Raw genomic sequence first — 10,368 nt, 5'->3', positions numbered from 1 at the left:
TATGGTCAATTAATATTTGACAAAGGAGACAAGAGCATATAATGAAGTAAATACATTTTCTTCAACAAATGGTATTGTGAAAATTGGACAGGTACATGCACCACCAACTAGACCAACAACTTACACCATACACAGAATAAACTCAAGATGGATAAAAGATTTAAATATAAGTCATGAAATTACAAAAATAATAGAAGAAAATATAAGCAGTAATATCTCAGACATATCTTGAAGCAGTATTTTTGCTGATATGTCTCTGAGGGTAAAGGAAACACAGGAAAAATAAAAAGATAAGACTATATCAAACTAAAAGGCTTCTGCACAGCAAAAGAAACCATCAACAAAATGAAAAGGGAACCCAAAGTATGGGAGAAAATATTCACCAATGATTCATCTGATAAGGGGTTAATCTCCAAAATATATGAATAACTAGTATGACTCAAAACCAGAAAGACAAACAATCCAATTAAAAAATGGGCACATGCAATGGCTGCAAACAGCAGCATCCTTGGTAGTGTACGCAACCTGTTGCTAGTATGGGTTGCCTTAAAGGACCTTGGATACAGCCAAAAAAAAAAATCAGCACAGAATATGAATAGATATTTCTCCAAAGAGAACATACAGATGTCCAATAGACATTTGAAAAATGCTCAATGTCACTAATAATCAGGGAAATACAAATTAAAACCACAATGAGGTATCACTTTATACCTGCCAGAAAGGCTACCATCAATAAATCAACCAACAACAAATACTGGCCAGGATGTGGAGATGCAGACTGATGCAGCCACTGTGGAAAACAGTATGGAGTTTCCTCAGAAAATTAAAAACGGAACTGACTTTAACTCAGCCATCCCACATCTAGGAATATATTCTAAGAATCCCAAAACACCAATCAGAAAAAATATATGCATTCCTACATTCATAGCAGTTTTATTTACAATAGCCAAGATCTGAAAACAGCCCAAGTGTCCATCAGTAGATGAGTGGATAAAAAATTGTGATACAATCGTACAAGGGAATTCTACACAGCTGTAAAAAAGAAAGAACTCTGGCCTGACTAGTGTGGCTCAGTGGTTGAGCATCGACGTATGAAACAGGTGGTCATGAGTTCAATTCCCAGGCAGGGCACATGCCTGGGTTGCCACCTCAATCCCCAGTAGGGAGCAAGCAGGAGGCAGCCAATCAATAATTCTCTCTCATCATTGATGTTTCTCTCTCTTCCTCTCCCTTACTCTCTGAACTCAATAAAAATATATTTTTAGCCCTAACCGGTTTGGCTCAGTGGATAGAGCGTCGGCCTGTGGACTGAATGGTCCCAGGTTTGATTCTGGTCAAGGGCATGTACCTTGGTTGCGGGCACATCCCCAGTAGAGGGTGTGCAGGAGGCAGCTGATCGATGTTTCTCTCTCATCGATGTTTCTAACTCTCTATCCCTCTCCCTTCCTCTCTGTAAAAAATCAATAAAATATATTTAAAAATATATGTATATTTTTAAAAAAGAAGGAACTTTGACCCTCTATAACAGCATGGATGGACCTGGAGATTATGCTACATGAAATAAGCAAGTCAGAGAAACACAAATACCATATGATGTTACTAATATAAGGAATGAAATGAACAAAACAAACTGACAGACAAAATAGAACCAGAGGCATGGATTCATGGAACAGTCTAACAAATGTCAGTGGGGAGTGGGTGGAGGGACTGGAGAAAAGAAGGGATTATCTAAACAACACATATGCATAGCCCATCGACACAGACAATACTGTGGTGTGGGCCAAGGTAGATGGGAGCAGGTGCTGGGTAGATGTAGGAAAAAGGGAGGGAAATGGGCAACATCTGCATTAGTGTCAACAACATAAAGTTTTTTAAAAGTGTAATAAATCTATATTATAAAAACCCAGTGGTCCTGATGCCATAATGATCAAAGACTGCTGCGGGTAGGTGGGTCCACACAATTTCGAGCACTGGGCTTCTAGTATATAAAGAAGATCAAACATTAAAACAAAAATTCTTGCATAACAATGGGTCAACTGTCCACAGGATCAGATTTCGTTTTAGCATTATGTTTGGGTCAATGCCAGGAGAATTTGAGATTATCCCAAAGGCCTTATGTTCAGAAAGTCTTTGGGGATGCAGCCTAATGTTTTCTATAAACAATGTGGAGATAGAAGCTCAAATGAATTCAGGGATTAGTCCAAAGCCTTCAGGTTTCTGAGAATTATATCAGATATCAGCCCAGCACACAACACCAGCCAAGGTTTTAAAATGTTGAACATTTTAAAACAGGTTTTATTCTGAGGTCATATGGCAAAGAAAAATACAACTATACAAAGAATAAATTGAAAACTCCATACAAGCATAACAATGGCTCATAAATTTCATATTCTGGACATTGAGGTGAGTAGCCAGTCAGGGGCCCATAAATAGAGGCAGATGTCTCTTTTGCAACCTATTAATTACAAAGAACATTTATTATGTAAGTAAATATTTTATCTTATCAGTTAAAAAAGGCTTCCATACAGTGAAAAATTAATCATGTCGACCAATCATGTTTAACTGGCATATAACTGATAAATTAATACTGAACAAAGTACCAAGTTACTATTTACTTTGTCTTTTAGAGAATAGAAGCTAAAAGTAGAAATTGTAAAAGCTGTTTCACCTACTCTGTCTCTATTAAATATTAAAAAAAATTAAACAGATAAAGAATTACATACACTATCTCTTTTTGGAAAAATTGAGCCTGGTCCTGGACTACCCAGATGAGTGATGTTTCAGTCTCTCTACTTTTTTTAATATTCTCATTTAAGGATATGTTTTTGTTGATGAGAGAGAGAGAGAGAGAGAGAGAGAGAGAGAGAGAGAGAGAGAGAGAGACTGATATGAGAGAGAAACATCCATTGATTACCTCCCATATGTGCTCCAACTGGGGATGGAACCTCCAACCCATGCATGTGCCATGACCAGGAATTGAATACCCAAACTTTGGTGTATGGGATGACACTTCAACCACCTGAACCACATGGCCAGGGCACTATTATTTTTCTCTTATGCCATGTTCTATTAGCTAAGTGCAGCAAGAAAAAATAATTCTAATTTGATTATGACAAAAGTTATTATCAGTAAACTCCCAGTCACTGGATGTGTCTAAATAGGATTAGGATGATAATGATTGGCAATTTTCTTTGGAGGGATTGAAATATCAAAAGGTTGATTCAATTTTATGACCTACAGTGTCATTCCCGATAATGAGAGTTTTTTTTATTATTTTTTAAATCATAAATGTTCTTGACATTCTAACCGTGTTTCATTTATTTATTACAGAACTAGAGTCCCGGTGCACAAAAATCTGTGCACTCGGGGTTGGGAGAGGAGGTCCCTCAGAGTGGCCTGTGCCCTCTCACAGTCGGGGACCCATCAGGAGATAAGGACCTGCTGGTTTAGGCCTGCTCCCGGGTGGCAGAGGGCAGGCCTAATCCTAGGTGTAACCCCTGGTCGGGCTCAGAGCAGGGCCCATTGGGGAGTTGGGGCCCCACCTCCTGTCATGCACAGAGCAGGGCGGATTGGGAGGTTGCGATGCCACCCTCAGTCATGTTCAGGGTAGGGCCGATTGGGGGGTTGGGGCACCACCCCCTGTCACACTCAAGGCAGGGTCCATAGGGAGGTTGCAGTGCCACTCCTGTCATGCAAAGAGCAGGGCCGATCAGAGGGTTGGGGCTCCGCACCCTGTCACACTGATCCCGGTGCTGGGAAGCCTCGCTGCTCCGCTGATCCCAGGGCCAGGACGCCTCTCGGCTCCCCTGATCCCTGGCCCGGAGGCGTCTCGGCTCCGCTGATCACCGGGGCCAGGAGGCCTCTCGGCTCCGCTGATCTCGGGCCGGGAGGCCTCTAGGCTCTGCTGATCTCGGGGCCGGGAGGCCTCTCTGCTCCGCTGATCACGGGGCCGGGAGGCCTCTGGACTCCGCTGATCACCAGGGCTGGGAGGCCTCTCGGCTGATCACCGGGGCTGGGAGGCCTCTCGGCTGATCACCGGGCTGGGAGGCCTCTGGACTCCGCTGATCACCGGGGCTGGGAGGCCTCTCGGCTGATCACTGGGGCTGGGAGGCCTCTGGGCTCCGCTGATCACTGGGGCCGGGAGGCCTCTCGGCTCCGCTGATCACTGGGGCCGGGAGGCCTCTTGGCTCCGCTGATCACTGGGGCCGGGAGGCCTCTTGGCTCCGCTGATCACCAGGGCTGGGAGGCCTCTCGGCTGATCACCGGGGCTGGGAGGCCTCTCGGCTGATCACCGGGCTGGGAGGCCTCTGGACTCCGCTGATCACCGGGGCTGGGAGGCCTCTCGGCTGATCACTGGGGCTGGGAGGCCTCTGGGCTCCGCTGATCACTGGGGCCGGGAGGCCTCTCGGCTCCGCTGATCACTGGGGCCGGGAGGCCTCTCGGCTCCGCTGATCACTGGGGCCGGGAGGCCTCTTGGCTCCGCTGATCACTGGGGCCGGGAGGCCTCTCGGCTCCGCTGATCGAGGGGCCTCCGACTCCGCTGATCACCGGGGCTGGGAGGCCTCTCGGATCCGCTGATCGTGGTGCCGGGAGGCCTCTGGGCTCCGCTGATCCCAGGCCCTGAGGCCTCTCTGCCCTGCTGCTTCAGGGCTGTTTGGCTTCGCTCTGCTTGGAGCCTGAGTATGCAAATTAACTGCCATCTTTTAGCTTCTATAATTAAAACATTGTATCTTTTGGAGTTGTTGCTTCAGGAGCTCAGAGCCCCGCAGCTGCGGGGATCCTTGACTTTCTCCATCGCTGGGGCAACCAAGCCTCCTATTCTCAGCTGCCTGGCTGCCTGCCGCCATCTTGGCTGACAGTTAATTTGCATATCTTGCTGATTAGCCAATGAAAAAGGTATCGGTTGTACGCCAATTACCATTTTTCTCTTTTATTAGTATAGGATAACAAACCACTCCAAAACTTATTACAGAAAAAAACAATTTTATTATGCTCAGTTCTCTGGTCAGAATTCAGATATGGCATGGTGGGCATGGTTTGCATTCTCTTTCCATGATTTTTGAGATCTCCATAAAATAGAAACAATACAAATAACATTCTCTACCTACAATTCAATAAAATAAAAATTAAAACAAAAGAAAAGAAACAAAATGCCCAAAATACAAAATATCTGTTCCACTTGGAATTAAAACAAACAACCCAAAATACCTCTCCATGAGGTTTCTTGGATAAAAAGTAATAATAATAATAATAATATGTAAAAACACTGAAATCACAAAATTTCTAAAACTTATATATAGTGAAAATACTACATATTAGAATCTATGATATAATTAAAGTAGTTATTTAAAGAAATTTACAATTTTACATAACTATATCTATAACAATGATATACCGTCTCACTCAACTTGGGGAAAACAACAAAAATTAAGCAAAAGAAAAAGCACAGAAGAAAAATTATAAGATAAAACTGGAAATTTATGAAGTTGAATAAGTTAAAATGTGGCAGATAAGCTGCCAGGCAGTGTGGGAGAACAATCAGCCAGGCACTAGAGCAGTGGTTCTCAACCTGTGGGTCGCGACCCCTTTGGGGGTCGAACGACCCTTTCACAGGGGTCGCCTAAGACCACCGGAAAACACATATATAATTACATATTGTTTTTTTGATTAATCACTATGCTCTAATTGTGTTCAATTTGTAACAATGAAATTGGGGGTCACCACAACATGAGGTCACGGCATCAGGAAGGTTGGGAACCACTGCACTAGAGGATTCAGAAAAGGACAGCTGTATTGCAGAAGCACTAGTGAGGTGACTCAGGGGAGTCAGTTTCCAAAGCCTGAGTGTTGAATGTGGGGGGAGCTTTCCCTTTTATCCCCTTAGTTTCTTTGTCTCCCAAATATGGACCAGGCTTCCGGGCTTTTCAAGGGCTTTGCAGCTCCCCGTGAGTTGGAATGGGGGAAGTGAGATTACACCTAAAGGCCTGGCTGGCACCAGCACTGCCAACCCCCTCTGGGGGTTGTGTATGGTTCATGGCTTATGGCCTCTGTAAAGTGAAAGTAATCCGGGAAACAGGTTCTGCAAGGCAGGACAAGCATTAATGATAAGAATGAGGCTTAATTATACTAGCAAGAATGTGCATCAGAATACTGGATACTGGCACAGATTCAGATTGCTAGCCCCCCAGTTGTCTTATAGTTCCCCTCATCCTCCCCTCTTGTTCCTTAAGCTAGCCTTAGCTGTGGGGATGCTAGAAAACTCAGGAACTGGGGATAAGGTTGCTGACCACTCTAGCTGCTTGCTGCTGAGGAGGGACATCATTATGGGGGTTCAGCAGCTTGAGTCTTCTTCATCTTCCCTGAGAGGGTTGTAATGGTAATTTGGTTTTCTGGCTTGTACCACCATCTGGAGCTTGAACGCTTCTAAGTGACAGGAAATAAAGTGGGTGAGAAAGTTAAGAATGCAGGGGCCAAATAAGCATGTAGTAATATTATAAGGAGGAGCCCTGATAGGGGCAAAAGCCATGATAGCCAATGGAGCTTTCCAAACCATGAGTCCAAGAATTAGATTTTCCAAGAGTTTTTTGACCCATTCTCTTAGTTGCTGGGCTATGTCCCTTACTACCCCTGAACATATATAAGCAGTGGTATAGAAACAGCATTCCTCATTTAAGAATAAACAGAGTCCACCTTTCTCAGCCGTAAGTCTAATCCTCTACGGTTCTGTAATGCTGTGGTTGCTAAGGAATCTATCTGATCCTGAAGTTATATTAGAGATTGGGTAACCTGCTCTATATTATCTGCTAGACTTTTGGAGAGGGTTTGGTAGTAAGAGGTGGAGGTTGCTATTCCTCCAACTCCTGAGCCTACTCCTGCTGCAACCCCCAACCCAAGTAGAAGAGGTATAATCTGAATAGCTCTCTTGAAGTGAGAGTAGGCTGTTAAGGGCATTTCTAGGGATTGATTACCCGGGATAATATTAATCTGAGGTATTAAAAAGGCAAGGATACAACTCCCTGTCCAACTGCCAGGGATGCACAACTAAGCAATTGTTCCACAGATGAAAAAGATTCCAGGTGCTGGTTGGCACCAGGCTGAGTTCCATTCTTGATATCTACCTCTATCGACTGTGGCAGGGCATAGGTGCTTGGGAACATGCCCCACAAACTCCATCCCTTTGCTGTTTAGGAAACACATAGGAGCTTCCTGGGATAATTCAACATTTGTAACTGTGGAGCCGACTGTTCCAAGTCCTGCAGAGTGAGAAAGATTAACAAGGATCTCTGAGGACACAGGAGTGGCTAGGTATCGGGGAGAGGTTAACGATAAGCACAACCAGCATTCCTTGGCCAGAGCCAGATTTGTGAGTTTGAGTAGGTGGTAAGTAGTGTTTAGGGTCTGATGCAGCCTGGACCCTGTCCTTTTTTCTTATCCAGTGGCCCAGGGTTATTTTTAGAGCCCTCTTTGCCTTGGTATCCCCATCATATGTTTTGAAAAGTGAAACCTATGCAGTTATTTTTCTTCATAAGGGAGCTAGGTGAGGTTGTAGGCAGGTACCAGTTGGATCCTGTGATATAAATTCTCTCTTGCCACTCACAGTAAGTGGTAATGTCTTGGTAACAAGCAGGATTGTAATCAGTGAGATTCTGGGTCTGGCCCTCCTTAAAACATGAACATTCTGTCCAGGGATGGTCATTGGGACCCCAACTTGGACGGCCAGCTAAGATTCTAGGCAAGAAGGGGAGGGCAATTAGTGAAAGTAAAAGAAACAGCCTCATTTTGTCCGGGGACAGCAATAAATTCCTTTGCTGTATAGGAGGTAGTAATTTATAATGTTTCTGTGTCCCAACAAGGGCAGAAATGTTATCCTCCTGATACTAGTCTAGGGTTCTGGAGACACTCATACAAAGATAAAATAACAATTATTAGAAACATAAAAACAATGATTATCCAGAAATACCAATACTTTTAGGAGGAGATAAGAAAGAAATATCAGTGTAAAAAAGAATTCAACAGGGTGTTATCTGAATTCCTTGGAACAGATTGGTCAGCCAAGTCTGCTGTCTTCTTAAGGGTGACCTGCAGGGGGTGTTTCTGGTTGGAGGTCACCTTCCACTTAGGCTGGGCATCACTCAGCTGGTGGGTTGCTTTCACCCAGGAGTGGTGGATCCAGGTGTTCAGTCCTCCAATCTTGAGAACTGTCGGAGTGGTTAGTATGACTGGGTAGGATCCCTTCCAAGTTGGCTTAAGGGGCTTCTTTTCCCAATCCTTTACCCAAACCTTGTCTCCAGGCTTATGAGGGTGCACAGCTGTTCCTAGAGAGATGGGCAATCAGTCAGTAATCCATTTGTGGGCTTCAAAGATAGTTTTCCCAAGTTCTAATTGCTTCTGAATTTCTAAGTTTCCTATTCCCCCAAATCTCCCTTCAGCTGAATTAAGTGAGAGGGTCTGCCATATAGAATTTCAAAGGGAGAGAAATCTACTCTGGCCCTTGGGGCACAGCGTACCCACAGGAGTATACTAGTAAGAGGCAAGATATCTGTCCAGGGTAAGATTGTCTCTTGACATAGCTTAGCCATAGCCTGCTTGACAGTCTGGTTCATGAGCTCTATGTTCCCTGAACTCTGGGGCCTGTAAGCTGTATGCAAGTTCCATTTAATTCCTAAAGCCTTAGCTACCTGCTGCACTACTTCAGCTACAAAGGCTGGGCCATTATCTGACCCTATGGTTAGAGGCATTCCATACTGTGAAAAGATGTGCTTTAACAATGCCTTAGTGACTTCTCTTGCCTTCTCTGTGTGAGTAGAATATGCCGTGACCCAGCCTGAAAAAGTGCACATACCTGGTAAAGACGAGGAGCTATTTATTCCCTCTCTGAGGCTCTATTTCTGTAAAATCTACCTCTGAGTCCTTAAAGGGAGCTTGCCTGCAGCACTGAACTCCCATTGGTCCTACAGGACCCTGTTTGTCATTGTTCTGGGCACAGAGGAGGCAGAGCTGGTAGACTGAGGCACATAAAGAGGGAAGATGGGCAATTAGGTAGTATCTGCTTAACAAAACTTCTAGGGCAGTCTTCCCTAAATGAGTAAGTTCATGCTGCTGGAGGACTACCTTATGGGCTAACTGTTCTTGACATAGACCCTATGATCTGGTAGTGTCCACCAACCTTTTTTTCGTTCTCTTACCCTCTTCTTGCTGGGCCTATTCCTCTTCCTGAGGAGTGTATTTAAGAAGTTTAAGGCCGAAACCGGTTTGGCTCAGTGGATAGAGCGTCGGCTTGCGGACTGAAGGGTACCAGGTTCGATTCCGGTCAAGGGCATGTACGTGGGTTGCGGGCACATCCCCAGTAGGAGATGTGCAGGAGGCAGCTGATCGATGTTTCTCTCTCATCGATGTTTCTAACTCTCTATCTCTCTCCCTTCCTCTCTGTAAAATATCAATAAAATATATTTAAAAAAAAAAAAGAAGTTTAAGTAATTCAGGGGCCAACATGATCTGCGACAGCACTAGTTGTTCTTTAGCAGCTAGCTTGGCTGCTGCGTCTGCATGACAGTTTCCTTCTGACACTTAGTCCTTCCCTTTTTGGAGACCTTTACAGTGGATGACTGCTACTTCTTTGGGTTCCCAGACTGCTTCTAGTAATTTTAGGATTTCATTCTGGTTTTGTATTCCTTTCTCTCCAGCGGTCAGGAGTCCTCTTTCCTTGTATATAGCCCCGTGGATATGCAGGGTGGCAAAGGCATAGTGCAAGTCAGTGTAAATGTTAGCATGATTTTCCTTGCTGAATTCTAAGGCTCTCACCAGAGCCCAAAGTTCTGCCCTCTGCACTGACCATCCTTTGGGCAGAGCCTGTGCCTCTACTGTTTCAAAGTCTGATATTACTGCATATCTGTCTTGTCTTTTCCCTTCATCTAGGAAGCTGCTTCCATCTGTGTAAAATACCAGGTCAAGATTCTGCAGAGGCCTGTCTGTTAGATCTGGCCAGCTGGAATAAAACTTCTCTAGAACTTCTAGGCAATCATGTTCAGGATCTCCCTCAGCGGCGGGTAAGGAGGTGGCAGGATTAAGAGTTCTCACTGCTTTTAATCATTCCTGAGGATTTTCACATAGAAGCCTTTGGTATAGAATCATTTGAGCAAGAGTTAGCCAGGTTTGCCCCCTAGCTTCCATTGGGGTTACAACAGCATGAGGTACTTTAACATTTAAGTTCTGTCCCAGGGTAAGCTTATCTGCTTCTTTGACTAATAATGCTGTGGCTGCAAGGGCCCTAAGACATGGGGGTCACCCAGAGGCAACTGGGTCAATCTGCTTGGAGAGATAGGCTACTGGTCTTTGCCAGGGTCCAAACTCCTGGGTTAGAACTCCTAG

At 44.6% G+C, this 10,368-nt stretch overlaps 1 non-coding gene across 1 annotated transcript; it reads left to right on the top strand.

The window, feature by feature from the left end:
* Window positions 1-460: 460 nt before the first annotated feature.
* On the top strand, window positions 461-568 carry LOC132232138 (small nucleolar RNA SNORA70). The gene has a single exon (XR_009452285.1). It is a non-coding gene; the product is annotated as a small nucleolar RNA SNORA70 (small nucleolar RNA).
* The last annotated feature ends 9,800 nt before the right edge of the window (window positions 569-10,368 follow it).

This window comes from Myotis daubentonii, chromosome 3 (genome assembly GCF_963259705.1).
Source record: "Myotis daubentonii chromosome 3, mMyoDau2.1, whole genome shotgun sequence".
NCBI lineage: Eukaryota > Metazoa > Chordata > Mammalia > Chiroptera > Vespertilionidae > Myotis > Myotis daubentonii.
The sequence above is the reverse complement of the archived record's forward strand: the minus strand, read 5'-3'. Positions and strand labels throughout refer to the sequence as shown.